Genomic DNA, 18,793 nt, shown 5'->3' with positions numbered 1-18,793 from the left:
GCAGATAATAATATGTACCATCCTAGACTGCATCTCACTTAACACCAGGTGCTATTGCGGTCAAATACCTGCCTTGTCTAGCATAAAAAAAATGCATTACAACCTTGATAAGCTTTTATTAGTCGAATCCCAATATTTAATCACATAATGCAGGCCATATTCCCTAATCTCAAAATACATACTCGTACCTACTTGTATATTTATTTTTTACAACACATTTACTAAGGCAAGTCATGTGTATATTTTGACCGTATTTTGCACACACAGGCGCAAGTCTCGTGCCCGAAAAATAAAAATATAACAAGCCCAACAAAGGGGTCAACGAATAGGGACACAGGTACAACCTCTATCTTTAGTTTGAGCACTTTACCGCTCTAGATTTAAGGTCGAGAATGGCTTGAAAGAGAGGAAGAATCGAATTAAGTCGACAGCGCTTCACCTACCTTTGCGAGTATGGGACTAAAGTCTCGTTCATACTATTATTTATCACTTTTAAAATATATGTATTGAAGGAACGAGTAGAAAAATTGGATTTATTATACGGTTAGCTGCATCAATATATGTGTTGTCATAAAATCTCCTTATTTTAGACCGAATTACATTAACATATACATACAAACATGATGTTACAATAAAGTACTAAAGCTACACCACGTATAAGGATTAAAGTGCCCCGTGTTAAAGATAAATGGGTAACTGAATAAAGTTATTAATTATAATAGGGAGATGCCTGGATGCGGGCGGCGCAGGACCCGTCTTTGTGGAAAACCTTGGGGAAGGCCTTTGTCCAGCAGTGGACGTCTTTCAGCTGAAACGAACGAATTTAAATAAATTGGAAGATTTAAATCCATACTAAAATACCTGAATCTGTCTGTTAAGTATGTACTTTTTCATGATTAAACCCTAGGGCGCGATAAACCTTTCCTATGACCATGAAACCATAGTAAAAGCTATTATTATATAAGGCACGTAGCCCTTCAAATAAAGCCAACATAAACGCCGCCCTACAGAGCAACAGTTGTTAGACGAAAATAAGCCGTTAATGCGCCGGAGCCCTGGAGCATTGGCAAGGGATGACATCCTTGAGGCCTCGGGCTTCGAGAATAATGCGGAGGCTTGAGGATGAAGGCCCACTTGGCATTATTTAGTTTAATATATGTATTAGATGTGCCCACAAAAAAGAAAATTCAAACTGTCGAAAGCCAGCACGACCTGTGTGCCTACCATGAGTTTACGTTAGGTGAGCTCGCTAGCGAATACGTCAAAAGATTCTATGAAGATTTTATTTCTTGAAAGTAGCCGCTAGGGGCGCTGCACAATATGTCATACATTTAAATGTCATTTTTTTACGCAGTCGCTAGCGAGCACACCTAACGTAAACTCATGGTAGGCACACTGACTCTGAGTGACATCCGTTTCCGTTATAAAAATACTAATATTTTTTACTGATATTTTTTAGATTTGTTGTAGTTCCTTAAAATATCGATAAAATGTTAGTATGGAAAAGCCATTTTCGTTAACTTACATACAAAACGCCAGTTTCTGGGACGTTCGAATAGTCAACGTAAGGAACTGATAAAATAGCTAATATCTTTTGAAATCCTCAAAACTAATTTATACAACCATTCCAAGCTCTAAAGTTTTGCAAAAGCTATAAATTACAGACTGCAAAGAGAAAGCTTTTGAACGATACTGAACTTTTTATCCAATTATGCATTTCAAAGGTAGCTTCTGGCTCTACAAATTATTTCATTAGCCTTTGCTGGCGCAGTGGCACCGTTACTGTTACAGTTAAAGGACGTAGCACACTTATTAACCCGGAAAGGGATCGTAAGGCTAAGAACTCATGGCGCGGTTTTCACCCGCGCCCACGGCGGTTGCGGACCCGCAGCTTCTGTTAAATGCAGATACTTATGTAAAAACTAATGCACAACTCACGACGCGGTTTTCGCCCGCAGCGGGCGCGGTTGCTTAAGTGAAGCAGCAAATCGAACGCACAGCATTGAATAGAGCTCTGTGATTGGTTCGTATCAGGGATGTTATGGATATCCGTAACCGTAACCGAAACCGGTATAATAATATTCCTATATCCGTAAACGTATCCATAACCGAAACTACATATCCTTATTAACTTCCCTAGTTCGTATGATCACCCTGTGCGTCCACGCGCTCTGTCAGACCTCATAGTAATGTTTGTGAATACGGGCGTAAGTATGATATGACCTTTAAACGCTATGCAATCGGAATTAAGCTTAAAGTTAGTTAAAGCAAACTCAATAAAATTATGTACGGCAATCAAATTATTCTATGCAAACGCGACTAAATGCGTTGTTGATTAATGCCTGTAAATTAGTAAAACAAACAGAGACACATATCATCAGGCTGACATAGTTATGTAGTCATTTAACACAATATTAGTGAGGATTTTGTAGTGTAATGCGTATTATTATGTGTGTTAGGTTAGACATTTTATGTTCAGTACCCAACTTCTATGATAGTTTCGCTTGAATAAGTACCGATATCAAACGCTTATACTGATAAGCGTTTGATATCGGTACTTATTACACCTTGTTTTACAGATTTTATGTCAGAACATACTGATGTTCTGACATAAAATCTGTAAAACAAGGTTCTATTTACCAATCAATATAAGCTATTGATTACGAATTTTCTTTGTGTATTTGTAAAGAAACTACCAACCTCAAAATTAAACCATCTCACGTCACTTTACATATTACTTGTTGAAGAGACAATACGGTTATACTTATACGCTAATTAAATGAACCTACCAACTCAAAACTAAAATAAATAATTCTCTTTAACCTGGACAATTAATTGCAAGAAACTTCTTAATGAAGGCAAAGAATCGAGGAGGCAATTACTCCCGGAGCGAATATTGTGGGCGCTGGGAATTCCAGAATTTCCAGAAGAGCTAAGGCTCATAATTAATAGTAATTAACGGTCATGCAACTTCAGCCTGTGGTTTCGCTCGTGTAGGTTTTGCTCACAACTTCAGTTTTGAAAACTTTGCCAATTTAAATTACCCCTTAAAACATCAACCTGAAACCATGATCTAATGAAAGCCCGGACTTTATCAAATCTCTTTTGGAAAAAAAAATCTCTTCTTATTTTATTTTGGCAACGACTTGGTATTGAGAACCATGATTTCGCCAATGATTACATAGATTAAGGTTGGGTTGCACCATCTTACTTTATCTTTGACAAACTTCAAAAATCTCTCAAACTCCATACATAAAACACCGGTTATCGTCATAGTTACGGTCAAAGTTAGGTGCAACTCAGCCTAAGAGGACATTATTATTGTAATGATAATATTTTCAAGGCGAGAGTGAATAAGCACTTACAGGGCAGATATGTATCATCCTAGACAGCCTCTCACTTAACATCAAGTGCGATTGCCTTGATCTGTATAAAAAAGATTATATAAAATTTGTAAATTTCCTTTTTCCAAACTCCTAAAATGACAATCTCGCCCAACTGTAAACTTGTCTATCTTTAACTTTTTTCAAGCCATCCGCTTTTTTATTCATGAACTCTAAAGTATCGTGTGGTCGGGCTTTAAGGTACTTCTGGGCAACATAGCTACTTTATTACAGGTGTTTATAGCCCTTCAGATCCCGCAACAGGTGACCGAATGCCTTAGCCGAGCCTGTACATCTAGCACGAAAGTCTTTCGTCTTCGAATCGGTTGCGTATTCGACCAAATTCGATATCCAGCCATTGAATTCAATAACGTGACGATCGACGAATTAGTTCCGTGCTACCATTTCTTCGTTTATACGTTACGTTCACAGGGGCGCTGTTTAACGCCCTTATTCACAAACATTACTATGAGGTCTCACAGGGCGCACGAACCAATTACAGAGCTCTATTCAAGACTACGTTCGATTTGCTGCTTCACTTAAGCAAGGTACGTTTGTGAATACGGGCGTAAGTTTTCATAATAAATATTTTGATGGCGATTCGAATACGCAAACGATTCGAAGTCGAAAGTTTATCGTGCTAGAGGTACTAATAAAAAATGTAGCGTCTCTTCGAGAAGGTTCACTAAAGCTTTTATCAGAAGCCCCTCCTTGCGAGAGCTTATTTTCAAAACGTCTATTTGTTAGAAAATCTTTTGCGTCAAAGGGTCTAGCTAGATGTTCACTTTTAGGTCTCCTCTCTTGAACTGGAAAATGTTACCTTTTTATTTCGAAAGTACTTATAGACAGACGACAACTTAAGTTAAACACTTTGGCCTCTCTATCATTTCTTAACAAAAATGTGTAACTAGATAATGGAAGAACTGGAATTGTAGCGAATGGATGTTTTGACACTTTCTATCAAAGTACCTATAGATAGACGACGACCGACGATATTTGACTTTTATGTAAGTAATTGTATTAATTACCATATTGCAACTAACTAAGTAATATAATAATTAGGGAATCGTTTTAGCAAATGGATACTTATTTTCTATCAAATGCTGATCTTAATGTGGACAGGACAAAAGAGACAAAACAACCTAAACGGCAGTAGAAGTTGATGATAATAAAAGCACTGGTGCTTAAATGTAAATTTATAGGTACATTTTAAAATAATATTACGATGCTTTGTAGTTCGTTATTTGTAATTGAGCACTGAAGATTGCTCTCAACATTTTTTCCATGTTATTGCCGTAGCTTAAGCCTTATAAATCTCTTCTGAAAGAAAATTATCTTTTCATTTCAATGGACAACACGCATAAGTTATAATATTAAGTTAAATTATGACTTAATTTAAAGTTTAGATCACACACATTACACTAGTTTTTATTTCACCTCAATCCATCCAGTATTACCGAAGATAGAGCCTCGAGAAGTTTACGGACTTTTTAAAATTTTCAAAAATTTCCAATATTCGCGCGTGACGTCACAACATGATTTTGCAGCCCCCGCACGTTAACCCATTTACCACTTTTTGTCTTTTTCCAACTAAAATAAAATTTTACCTAACTGACAACTGTTGTTAGTTGTCATCGTTCAATCACATTTCAAACTAGGCGCTTAACCAAGTTTGTGTCTCTGTGCTCAATAACGAGTAAATAGTCCAGTTATTTGTTAATTTTACTTAGAAAGTTTTCCGGAATTTTTGAAAATTGGTGAATAAATAGATTTCGCTATGTTCTTTCCGAATTTTGTGACCTCGTTTATAGCCGGGCGCGCGCCCGCCTTATTGAAAAAAATCCGCCTTAAAAAAGGTTTTTGACAACTACTTTTTTCATTTTATAATTTTTGGGACATAGACAAGCTAAGAAGCTTTGATAAATGTGATAAATTTCATGTAATGTAAGTTAAATAGAGTTAGAGTTGTGAAACAGTCAAATTAATGTACCTGCTAAATTGCGAGTTCTTTTTTCTTTGATCATGGCAGGACACGCTGCCGGGTGTCCTAAATATGCTGAAGTATAAAAAAATTCGCGTTGCTGAAGTATACATTTTTTTTGTCATGTTTGCTTCTACATAACATAATTGTATCCTACTAATATTATAGGTAAATGCGAAAGTTTGGATGTCTGGAAGTTTAAAATAAAGTAAAGTAATGTTTATTTCTCACCAACATAACAGATAATATTATGATAACAAACAATCAGGAAAAACAAAAAGTAAGAATGTTGGTGGGTTGATACCTGAACTAGGAAGATTCCTGTGTCTCAGGTTTGTTACTCTTTCACGCAAAAAGTACTCAACGGATTTTGTTGAAACTGTACAATATTATTGTTTGTAACCCAGATTAACATATAGGCTATAATTTATGCCGATCTGTGACACTAAATTTCACGCGGGTGAAGCCGCAGGCGAAAGCTAGTCGTGAAATAAATAGGAAAGTTTAAGGTTCTGAAACGTGGTCGCTTACTATGGGCCTCATAAGAAGGCTCAAGGTCACCCAAAGGGTGATGGAGCGGGCTATGCTCGGGGTTTCCCTGCGTGATCGAATCAGAAATGAGGAGATCCGCAGGAGAACCAAAGTGATCGACATAGCACGCAGAATTGCTAAAATCAAGTGGCAGTGGGCGGGACACATAGCTCGTAGAGACGATGGCCATTGGGGCAGAAAATTTCTTGAGTGGCGACCACGGGCTGGAAGACGTAGCGTGGGCAGGCCTCCTACTAGGTGGACCGACGATCTGGTAAAGGTCGCGGGTAGAAACTGAATGCGGGCAGCGCAGGACTGTTCATTATGAAAAACCTATGGAAAACCCAAATGATTTTCGCCTTTGTCCAGCAGTGAACGTCATTTGGCTGTAACGACGAAATAGGAAAGAATGTAACTATCAAAAATCTTCTCTAAGGCAGCATTTTTCCAATTTCGCAACGAGCGCGGCAATCACACTTAACTAACAGACTAACAGAGAGCATAGCGAAATCTATTTTAATGACCAATTTTCAAAACTCCCGGAACACTTTCCAGGTCGACTGGACTATAATTTAATTGATATAAAAATTTGGGTACATCTTCTCAAAAACAAAAGAACTGGTGCTAAAAGGGTTAAGTGACGTTTTGACATTTGTAGAGGGCCTTGTAGAAGGGGAGGCTATGGTGCTGAATGTGGATTAACTCGAGTGTCATAGTAACTTATTAGACTGCTAAGCTTGATGATAAAAAGAAAAATATTTTATTCAATGTACATAGTCTGGTCATAAGTTCTGTCATATGATAATAACTTTTGAATTTTGAATGAAGGTTTCAAAAACATTTTTTACTGAATTAGAATTAAAAAGAAAAAATGTGCGATAGTTCGAATTTTATTGTATGTGTAGTAGGGTGGTCCTTATTCCTACGAAAAAAAATTTTTTTCTTATATTTTGCGGGGCACCACGTAATTTGAATATATACCATATGAAAGTCTTTCATTATTTTTTTCTTAATTTTTAAAAGACATTTAGGGGTCGCTACCAAGGTTTGAATTTTAAGTAAAAACAAAATCTGTATTTGTTAGATTCATTTATTTTTAAAGCTAAAGCCAAATAAAAATATTACAAAATTATTGTTGTTGCTATGAACTAAGATATTATGTACAATGTACATATTTGAATCAATTATTTTTAAGATATAAGAGTTTACTTGTTAGTATCTCGACGCGTCGGTACCATGGTCGGTACAGAAGAGGGGTTGAGGGGAGAAGGGGACAAGGGGACAAGAAGCGATTGTCTATTCTATTTATGCGATGTTCATTTGCACGTAAAATGTGATTTAAACACTTAAATAAAACATTTATGAAACCATGATTTAAGATCTTCAAAGCTTTTGTAAATATTTTGACAGCTGGTAGCGACCTCTAAATCTTAACCAAAAAAAAAACAAAAAAACTAATTTCATATTTAGAGGTATATAATCGAATGAGAAAGTGCCCCGGGGATAATTCAAAAGTCGAAAAGTAAGGACCACCCTAATGTGTAGTGGACGCATAAAGAAGTCCGAACTGCAGTTGTCACGTTGCATTGCTACGCGCCAAAGTTGATTTTCGTTGTGCTGAAAAAATTTAGTTTATCTTTTCATTAAATGATAGGTATAGGTGTACCAGAATCTCATGGCAAACAAAAATATTGGAAAAGTGTCTTTCATATGGCAAATGTCTATGGATTTATTGTCACCTGTCAAAGTAAATCAAGTGAACTGTCAGTCGCTGCAGAAATTTTGTAATCTCTTCATGCCTATTTGTTATTTTTGTGAAAAAGTCGAAAAAGCTCAAGCAAGTCATATTGTTTTCAATGTGTATTGTAAAATAAGGCATAATTCAAAGTCAATCTTTGATTTTAAAGCGCGTCGTTGAGTTGACAGTAAGTTGGAGTGAAATTGGATACATTTAGTTTATTACCTAACTGCGTCAGAAGGGTTTTTTTTTAATATTATTCTTATAATAGGTGCTTTATCGGGGGTTTCAGGTGTACCTCACAAATTGGTGCAGAGGAATGGTGAAAATGTTATGACCATGTAAATAAAATTGAAAAAGATTTCATCAAGTAAGATGTAAGATAGAATAATTGAAATGGTGGAAGAGCAATTTATAATAAATACCTCTTTATCTTGATCATCTATTGAAGAAAAGTGGAATCCTTGGAATCGTTTTCTAGTTCTGAATGAAGTGATTAGTTATAAGTATGATACATAATAAAATTAGTTACATAAAGTAATATACGATTTACTTATTTTTCAAGACATTTTCCTATTATTATTACTGACGGGATTGCTACCATGTACCTTAGTTTTGAGTTTCCAATATTTCGGCACTGTTGCAAGCGCCATGGTCACGGAGTAACTGAAGAAATTAAAACCAGACATCGTTCAGATGTTCGTACAAAAGACCTGAGATTTAAAAAAATCCCACGTTTTGTTTTACAGTAAGCGAAAAAAAAGTGACTTGAAAATGGAATACAAAATGATAAGGTATGGTAAATGATAAGTCTTTATCAATGAAGAAGCAGAATTCAATTTCATGTGTCCTCCATCTAGGCTAGTTTCCATCGTCACTCATAGTTTGGCTGCGGTCTCAAATTTGGGCTTAATTGAGGTATTTTTTGGGTGAGAGGCATAAAAACTAATGCCGTTTTATATCAAAAATTCATACTTAGAGGTAATCAACCAGGTACAAAGTATTTCCTTGTATGTTAGTCTGCCACTCTTTAGTAAGTCCCGAAATCCCCGCTTCGGCTCCCCTACTAACCATTCTAACCATTGTACACAGATAATATCCTACATGCAGCTTTTCATGTTACTACGTCACATTTTCAAAATCCGCGCGGAAAATCGCTCCTAGCGGAAGAGCGCACTTTGAGCTTGAATATTTCAGTCATTTTTAAAGATATCAAAAAAGTAAAAATACAGTATTCATTCTAATTTTTTGTAGTTTTTTTTGGCATCTTCAACAAAAATTGTGCGCCATGTCCATTGTCAGGTATTTTTCTTCGTCTCCAAAGAACATTTTATCACACTTCAGTAACACTTCAACAAAGTGTCCTTATTAAGAATTTCGCTTCCCAAGTTTCTAAAATCACTGTTTGTTTAGTATCAAATAATAGAAAAAACTTAGAAGCATCATAATGTATTGCTTTACTCGGCTCAATCGGTAGGTACAACAGCTTATAATGCGTGCTCTATCAAGCACGAAATCACATTTCTTTTGGACAATAATGCTTGATTCAAGCTTGCAAAATCGTTACCAAATAAGGGGGGAAATAGACAAATAAACTGTATCCTTTCTGGATTTTTAATCCAGAACTTCACGATCACGAGTCGAGAGGTCAACTCTCTAACTATAAACTGTAGAGGATATACGAGTATGAGTTCAAATAAATAAATACATCTCATTACGAAGGCTCAAGAGCTGTATTAAGTAGGCGTTTACTTGTAGCACTAGCTTAATATAGTGTCTTCTTATGATAGATCTTATCTAGGACATCGCGCCCTACATCCTACATACATCTATAATGTATATCCTGGTAACATAAGGGCTTGAATTTTAACTGTATCGAAATTAAAGTGAATATCTTCTACGCTATTATCGTTCTTGTCTTGCAAGGGATTACGTCCGGATGAAATACAGCTGTCTGAAATAATAGGATTCGCGTCAAGAGCTTGTCGTTCTGTTTCCTCGAATTATAATCACTTATCTCAGATTTGAGATGAGGTTTGCAACTTGAGTTCGTATCAGATTCAATGTTGGTTATAAAACGCCACGTCACCAGTTTATCAGATTGAAAGTTGTTTTACTAAGTTAATTAAGATCCGTATTCGATAGGCTGGGGATATTGAAATTTTACCTCTAAGTATGAACCTTTAATGTAATTTTTTATTGAAGGTAAACACGCATACCAACGCCTAGCAGAAAACTAAGCGAAGGTTTTACTATGACAACTAGATAACGAACAAACATATATACATAGTAATACATAGAGTCGTAATGAAGTCCCCTGAATAAATGCTTACTAGCTGTGCCCGCTACTACGTACGCGTGAAAACCCGTTTTCAGCAATATACATTTTTCATTTTTCCTTTGCACCTATTACTCATAGCGTGATGGTTTATAGCCTATATAGCCTTCCTCGATAAATGGGCTATCTAACACTGAAAGAATTTTCCAAATCGGACCAGTAGTTCCTGAGATTAGCGCGTTCAAGTAAACAAACAAACAAACTCTTCAGCTTTATAATATTAAGTATAGATGCTCACGTGCTTTACACTAAAATGTCCCACGGAATTCAAACCCGCAACCACAAAGAACACAACAAAACAGGAAGCTAAAAGCAGCAATATCGCCACAACCCTTTTATTACAAGACTTGTTTTTATAAATGTCGTAAAAGCCCCGTAAAGTTTTTGCACTTATGACGGCTATTCAGAGGAGGTGCGATATATTATCTGTTTACATTCCACAGTAGCGCGCATTCATCGTGCTCCTATTACGAAAATCCGCACACTATCACCACCCACTTGCGAAAATAAATAAAACAGCAAAATAAGGTAATTTCGTGAACAAATCTGGCAAGCGCTGGCATCGCACCAAATACCAGGGATGTGAATATGCAGTTTCGGTTACGGTTACGGATATGAAATCATTTCGGATTATGCAAAAGTTTCGGATAATTTCGGTTACGGATATTAGAATTTTAAAAATGTAAAATTCATTCATAGTAAGATGCTGCGCGAACCACATAGCCACTTTAAGTACTATGACGACACCTGATAAAGGTAAAACAGGCGGGGATATTAAATGGGGCCAGGGAATTCCAGACAAGCAACAAATATTAAAAAATATTATGATTCGGACTCCGCTTTTATCCGAAACTATCCGAAACTTTTGATTTGGTTTCGGTTACGGTTAGGGATACTTTTTTATTTCGGATATCCGATAGTTTCGGTTACGGTTACGGATATCCATAACATCCCTACCAAATACCTACTGAGTGTTGGCTAGGGAGATAAGGGTAAAAACTATTTTGGCGTAAAACTCTCGTCATCTTTCTCACTCACCGTACAGAGCTGGCGAAGTGAGATTTGATAAATAACGGTACTATTAGAGCGCAGGTGAGTAATCAAGCAAAGGGTGAGATGTCCAAGAATGAACCGTCCCAGCTACGACGTTGTGAGGAGGGCGCTACTAAGCTACTATCTATACTGGATTATTTGTTCTAATTTTTGCCACGTTGGACGTTGGACAACCATAATAATGACATTTACAGGAGGGCGCTACCAATAATACTGTGATTAGTTTTAGATTTTTAACCGACTTCAAAAAAGGAGGAGAATGTAGAACATGTTCGGCTGTATGTATCTTTTTTGCCACATGACATTTCAGAATCGTTGGACTATTTTTTTTTCTATAATAATGGTGTTCATAACATGTTTCTTCTTTTATTTTATTTTATTAGGGAAGAGTAGACTTCTTAAAGCCATCTTTAATTTAAAGTCCGTTCATCAAGACGCCATAAAGCAAGGGTAATTTCCCCTTTTCGTGGGTAAAGTGCAGCTCTTGTGATCTGGCACACGACCAAATGACCTGCTGGCATCTCAACAAGATAAGACCAGCAACATAACTGTGTTATGAAATTTAAGGCAGTATTTACTGGCAAACACGCTGAAATTTTCCTCAGCACCCACTGATAAGCTGTCTTCAGTATTTGATACGGTTAATTTATCATTCAAAGTGTTGCAAACAATCTAAATTGTTATGTTCTGTGGTTTGTTATTTGAAGATTGGGTCTTAAATCCGATTTAGCCCAGATTGGGGTTGGTGTAACTTTGTCATGTTTCCGTTTTGGTTAAGACGCGTTTTAGCTAGTACCTACATTGGTTTCCAAACTTATTTGAGACGCGCCCCTTTTCTACCATTAAAAAATTCCGCGCTGGAATGCATTCTCTCAGCTGTCGCAGGTTTTTTATACATAAATACACAGATAGCCCGCGCCCCCCTTTAAAGGTCTTTGCGCCTCCCCTGTTCACTTTGGGAACCAATGGTAGATGGAAGTAGACATTTTAAAGAACAAAGTGATCGTCCAATTAAAATGACATTTCCGTTCACGTCGGATTAAAATTTCTGCCAGCCATTGATATCATCTTTACTTTGACTCCACATTATTTACTAAGCACGTTTCTTGCTGTATTTAAAATAGTAAACACCGTCATCCTCCCCAGCCTAAAAAACCTTTAAACAACCACATTTAGAATCCCGAAACAGCAAAATTTAGGTTGGATACCCGCCTTTGTCCAGCAGTGGACGTCATTTGGCTGAAACGAACGAACGAACGAACCCGTATAAAACATTTTATCTATACAACGACAGTAAATAACTTTTACATAAAATGCCATCGTCTTTAGCTTGATATCCTGTCGCCTGGAATTAAATTGGAATACTTACGTATACATACAATTAACACACATGTAATAATATACATCGCTTACAATAAGAATTTTCCACGAAACCCGCTTTGTATATGAAAGCATTTATTCGGGCCCCTTTGATATAATAGCCTATTAAGAGATACTGTATCAGGGAAGTGATGTGATTGCACAACAGATCTTTTTATCGTAGGTTCTTTTAAACGAAAGAAAATTCGCGAAATTCTCTACGGACCCTTTGGGTCCATTCAAGTTTAGGGTTCTTACGTTTGAAGCCGGGGTCGTATGCTATTCAAACCAAATACTTGAATATGCCATACTGAACTCAGTATAAAATATTCAAGTACTAGCTTTCCGCCCGCGGCTTCGCCCGCGTGGAATTTTGTCTATCACAGAAAAACTTTATCGCGCGCGTCCTTGTTTCAAAAACCGGAATAAAAACTATCCTATGTCCTTTCCCGGGACTCAAACTATCTCTATGCCTTTCATCAAAATCGCTTCAGTGGTTTAGGCGTGAAAGCAATACAGACAGAGTTATTTTCGCATTTATATTATTAAGTATAGATTACTACTGCTCACTAAGGTTGTAATTGCTATAACAACAGTGTCAGATCTGTGGCAGCGCATACCATTTTAATAGGACAATTTTTGCAACAATAATGTTTAGTCTGATATGCTGGCGCCTGATCATATGGATCATAAAATGGCTAAGACATAATAAGGTGTCACAGCAACGTTATTTTATGCTTGTTTTTGTAAAGCTCATTTGCTAAAGACATACTTAGCACAACGTTGTCAGTTGTTGTTCGGATCCGAGGAACGCGGTTTTGATCCTCACTGCGCCGCTAGTGTGGTTAACCCACTTGTATCATTTGAAAAAAACTTAAACCTTCATAAATGAGCCATTATTTCAGGCTTGGTTGATTTCAACAAATTAATGTGACAGGATCACAGGATTCAATAAATTACTCTAAATTCAACAAGTCCTGAAGAAAAATAAAGACACACAGAGTAGAAACAAGCGAATATTCCAACGTAAATAAATAGAGAGCTATTTTTTTCAGCAGTAGACGTACATAATTGAATCCAAAGACAAATACTATACACATTTGTCAGACAAATGACCCCAATCTTCCCTCCTCAGACTTCATAACTCCTCAGCTAGTGTGACACGAGGACGAAATTACATAAATCACCTTATCAACATCAAATACGCCGCAAAAACATTTCAGCTAAATTACTTGTTTGAAGCCAGCGATTCAAAGGCCTGCTTTCATATTATTTGAGGTAAAATGTTAATTATTTTCAAAGAGTTTTGATGTTGTCTGATTAAATGTCAATTTTGCTAAATGGGACTCTGTATTTTGTGGGTTAATAAGGGTTGAGGAGTCTTGAGTTGGAGCGGCTTTTCTATTTTTATTTTGATCCAATTTAGGTATGATTATTGCTTCCGTTTCCGTTCCGTTTTGATGTTGTCTCATTAAGCCTGTATACGAAAAAATACTTGATCTAGCAGCTAAAACATCTTGTACCTCATTGCAAATCGTGGGTTGAATCACGAAAAGGCGTATCTAACTAAATTGCATTGTTGAGTTAAACACACCACCATGTTATTAAAAAACATGCATTTTATAACCTCACAAAAGATCGTAACTGAATTCTTTTTCAGGAAGCCAGTATTGACAGGTAAAAAGGGCCCAAAATGCATTTTTCCATAGGTAGGTACTTCAAATTATCTTGTCGGCCGTTTGGTGTAGTGGTTCAGAACGGACTACTATGCCGAGAGGTCCCGGGTTCGATTCCCGGCCGGGCAGAAATTGAAATGATGAATTTTAATTTCTGTGACGGGTCTGGGTGTTACTATGTAGTATGTATTTAAAAAAAAAAAGTATATAAGTAGTATATCCGTTAAGCTAGCACCTATAACACAAGCATATTAATTGCTTACTTTGGGGCTAGATGGCGCTGTGTGAGATTGTCCAAAGATATTTATTGTCCAAAGATATTTATATCTTTAAACGCCGCTCCTGTAAAATTGATAAAAATCAGTTGTTACGCCTTTTCGTGATTCGACCCACGAAATTGTTATATTTGATAGTTAATCATGAAAGAACCTACCACAAACCATTTTTATATAACACATCTATCTATGTATAGCTACAACTAGCTGCATGAAAAGCCGCGCAGAGTTTCAGGTGAACAAAGGAATTCTTTGTTTTTGGGAATATTCACACCATCAGATTTTAGATGAACGCGATTCGCAACGACAAAGGAGAGCGATTTGGCGCAGCGATTGAGAACTCTAGAAGTAAAGGAATAGAGCTGGATTCCCGCTTAATACAAACATTTCAATTCAATTCAAGAACATTTTAAACATATAGAAAAAGACCGGTTGGTAGCGACCTACATTCGGCATCTTCCTGCTACCTTTATGAGGTCGTCGGTCCACCAATGTGCAGTGGAAATCCTATAGCTGAACTGATATTATACTCGTAGCACCCACAGTATCAGCTCTACGTAGTTTGGGACTAGACAATGTTAGATTTGTTTTCCTAACTTGTCCTTGTGAATTCTTTTGTTTCTTATGATTTTTGGCTTTCACTTCGTTTTGATTTCGTAGCCATATAAAGGAAACATTATCGTTAATTTTTTGAGACGTCATTGAAATATCGTGCCGTGTAAATGCTCCTTGATTCCTTGGCAATTTTGACGGTAAGGCGTTATTCCACCCCCTCCCTTATTTGCAACCTGTTGAAATATTAGCGATGCCTCAAACAAAACGCGTTCCGGTGCGTTCCGTTCTGCCGGCGAATTTGTGAATAATACATGGTTAATATTGTGCGTGTGTCGGGAATTTACTCCCTTGACTATCAAAACTGGTAACACAAATACTGGAGTAACTCTACATGCTTTGGTAATACGTAGGTAGCTTTTGAACTCAAAGTTTCAACTGCAATTTACATACAAAATCATGCAAAGCTAAAAAATACCTAATTAAATTTTCATTTTCACGCCTAAAATACTTAAATAGTTTCGATATCGCAATTTAGTTTTTCACCAAAAAACTAATGACACTTGGAAGTATTTTTTTTGCCTCAAATAACATCTATAGAACTATCGGTAAACCCTACACAGATTAAAATATAGGCATAAATAAGTTATGGACAAAAAACTAATTTAATTAAATCTATCAAAATCTACTGTTTACCGTAGACAACATTTCCTTCAGTGACTGTTTCTTTTTATGCCTATTCCGAATCTTAGTCACATTTTAATAACTTGTTCTAAACGCGACCCAAATGCTTGTAGGTTAATAATAAACACATCAGGCTACCCATTTTTGTTGCAAACTCGCCCCTATTACAACTGCACAAGAACCCACAGTGGTTACGTTGACGTGCCGTCGTGCAAGTATAATTACATCGGCCGCTATTATGAGCAGGGTCCTTGTTTGGCGGGCGTGGCCGTAAACCCTCCCGCACCTGCATCGGTATAAGAACTAAAGACGATGGAAGTGACACCATTATTTTGTCTCACCTAATGTAGGTAGTCCTCGTTTTTGTTTAGTAAATTTCGACGGGTTCATCCAGTGTCTAAGTAGCTCAGTTGGAAGAGCAGTCGCCCGGCAAGCGGAATTCGATTTTTTCAAGTTATTTATAATTTTCAAATTAGTTTGATATGCGACTCTTAACGCTAAAAATTAAATAACTATAGTTTTCGTTGTCGTCATTCGTTCGTTGTTTCAGACAAATGAAGTCTACTGCTGGTCAATGATTGCCCCCAAGAATAGCCACAACGACAGGTCTTGCCAGGAGCATATCAAGTGTATGTAATATGTTGAAATCTTACTTAGACGACAAATGTACGGTGTGCATTTGCTATCGTCTAACATCGATAAAATGCCACGATAGAAGTTTATCGTGGCGCGTATCCTAGGCCTCCAGTACCTCTAGTACGAAAAACTTTCGAGTTCGTTTCGTTTGCGTATTCAAAGTGCCATCGAAAAATTTTGTATGAAAAATTAAACAGCGCCCCCTATAGGTCATAAAAAGAAAAAAACACCTAACTTTCGATTTTCTTTCGTATCGAGTTCAAATACTAGGCGTGACGAAAGATGGATTTTGTATGAAATAACGTAGTACGAACCTAATTTTGACAATCAACGGTCGTTTCGTTGTCGTTGAAATCATCGAATGTTGTGTCACTGTCAATTTTGTTGTGAGAAGATTACGTTGATATAAATTTTACGTGTTTTTGAGGCTTAAATGTGGAGATTATGTGGTCGGCGAATTTATTTCCTTGTTTGGCATCATTTAGATTGTTTAGATGCTTTAAGTTAAGAGATTAGGAAGCATCCCAACAGTGAGTAAAAAAATATATTTTGTGGACATTTTTCCTAATGTTTGTTTATTTCATATCTAATAGGGCAACATAATAAGGAAAAACTTAAATCCTGATGTTGTGGTTGTTGCAGCGATACCGCCTCAAAGTCAATAAACCTGCATTTTAGTAGATTTTTTTTTTTTTTTTATGCATAACAAGGCAGGTATTTGACCACAATCGCACATGATGTTAAGAGGGATGCAGTCTAGGATGGTACATATCTGCCCTGTAAGATACCTACTTATGTGACAAATTGCCGGAAAGATAGTCTTATGGCAACAAAAAGAGTGTCCTTGGAACACAAGGCAAGTACATAATTTATTCATACATTCTGTCTACTCTACATACCACATGATTTCTTTGTCATTTGATAGATAATAATTATTACAGGTTATATTATGTGCTATGCATTAAGATGCATCCAGTTCATACCAAGGCACTGATGGTATGAAGAAGCATTTGGAATTACTTAACCAATGCTCTCAATACCCCCAACATACTCGGAGAAGTAGGTAGGTACTCATGCCTACATAAGATTTATCCATGAACTATTTTATACAAATGTCATATGCATTCAGTTCTTAAGATCATACAGAACAAAACACAACAGGGTGATTCCATACCTTTGCTCGTAAGTGTTTTAGCCAGAAAGTTTTAGATCTTAATAAACTTATTTACCTAAACTAATAACTATAAAATTAATGTTATAGTATTCTACTCATCAACATTTATTAATCATTACAGGTACCTACCCTACCCAAACCTTACAAAGATCCAGCTCCGGCACAGAATAAGTAATAGGACTAAGGTTCCTAGGCACACTTAAGAAATACCATCAACACTTGCGGGCAAATAGACATTAATGGGATTAAAACAAAATATATGTGTGACAATTTATTTAATAAATACTTATAAAACATTAAACAATATTTTGAATTTCAATTAAAACATAGGTACCTAACAGTTTTAATTTTCTATTAATAGGTATGATACATGATTGGTAATAATCAAAATTGTTATTCAAATTGCTGAGAGTTTCAATGGCTGGCTGCTCATGGTTTCATATATTATCATCTGGCTACTCGGGTTTCCTCTGTAAAAGAAAAAGTAATGTTAACTAAATACTAATTTAACTTGCCATCCTAACAATCCATATGAAAGGGCATAACATTTCAGTTTGTCTAGAGAATGCATAGGTAAGTACCTACTTAAATAATAAAGATTCAATTATTGCAATCAACATACCTTTGACTATTCTCTTCCTGTCTTGTTAGGTCCAAAAAAGTGAGGCTAAGAACTGCAAACCGCTGCACTTTGCCTTTGGACTTCCACTCGCCAAAAGCGAGATCTCGATGCTCTTGCAGGATTTTTGTTAATTTCTAGCTGTTAAATCTTCTCCTCCATTCCATAAAATCTAAAACAAGATAGAATTACAATATACATATTTAACTACATGATTTAACTAAATAATCTTTTCACTTGCTAATTTAATTTACTTACCGATGTCTCATCATGTTAACATCGTTAAATGGTCTTTATTTACTTTAAAACATAGCTTTATATTAAAATTATTTTATTACGACTTCTAATAACATTCTAAGAGGTTAGAAAATACGTCAAAACAAGAAAAATCCCTGTCTTTTCAATGTCAGACGTGTGTGAGCGTGTGGCTGAGTGTGATTTTACAGTAGAAAAATAGAAGATAGATTTGTCCACGAAATTAATTTATTACAACAGTAGGAATACACAATGGATAGCTCTTTTTATTTTCTATGACACAAGTGACAATCAACAGAACATTGTTTCTATAGCAACTCAAATTTATTCATAACGCCGCTTTGCTTGCCAGCTACATTAACAAGACGGAAAGATGTTCCGAAATTTGTTTACCCAACAATATAAATATTGATTGGTAATAAATAATAATGGTTTTAAATACTTACATATTAAACAAACAATAACACAAAAACGTATAAACAATTAATGAGGCGTTATGAGCATTATTCATCTTTGTAACTTATTTTTTTAAATTTAAT

At 36.2% G+C, this 18,793-nt stretch overlaps 1 protein-coding gene and 1 long non-coding RNA gene across 3 annotated transcripts in view; one reads left to right on the top strand and one right to left on the bottom strand.

The window, feature by feature from the left end:
* LOC135079848 (transient receptor potential cation channel trpm) overlaps positions 1–18,793 on the bottom strand; it is a 307,547-nt gene that overhangs the window by 162,639 nt on the left and 126,115 nt on the right. The window lies entirely within an intron of this gene.
* Positions 16,324–17,895, top strand: LOC135079641 (uncharacterized). Of its 2 annotated transcripts, none has more exons than XR_010258849.1 (3): positions 16,324–16,736; positions 16,917–17,062; positions 17,148–17,895. It is a non-coding gene; the product is annotated as an uncharacterized LOC135079641 (long non-coding RNA). The 2 variants fall into 2 exon arrangements; XR_010258848.1 differs by having other exon boundaries at positions 16,917–17,269; positions 17,502–17,845.

The sequence above is a fragment of the Ostrinia nubilalis genome, chromosome 17, assembly GCF_963855985.1.
Source record: "Ostrinia nubilalis chromosome 17, ilOstNubi1.1, whole genome shotgun sequence".
Classification (NCBI taxonomy): domain Eukaryota; kingdom Metazoa; phylum Arthropoda; class Insecta; order Lepidoptera; family Crambidae; genus Ostrinia; species Ostrinia nubilalis.
The sequence above is the reverse complement of the archived record's forward strand: the minus strand, read 5'-3'. Positions and strand labels throughout refer to the sequence as shown.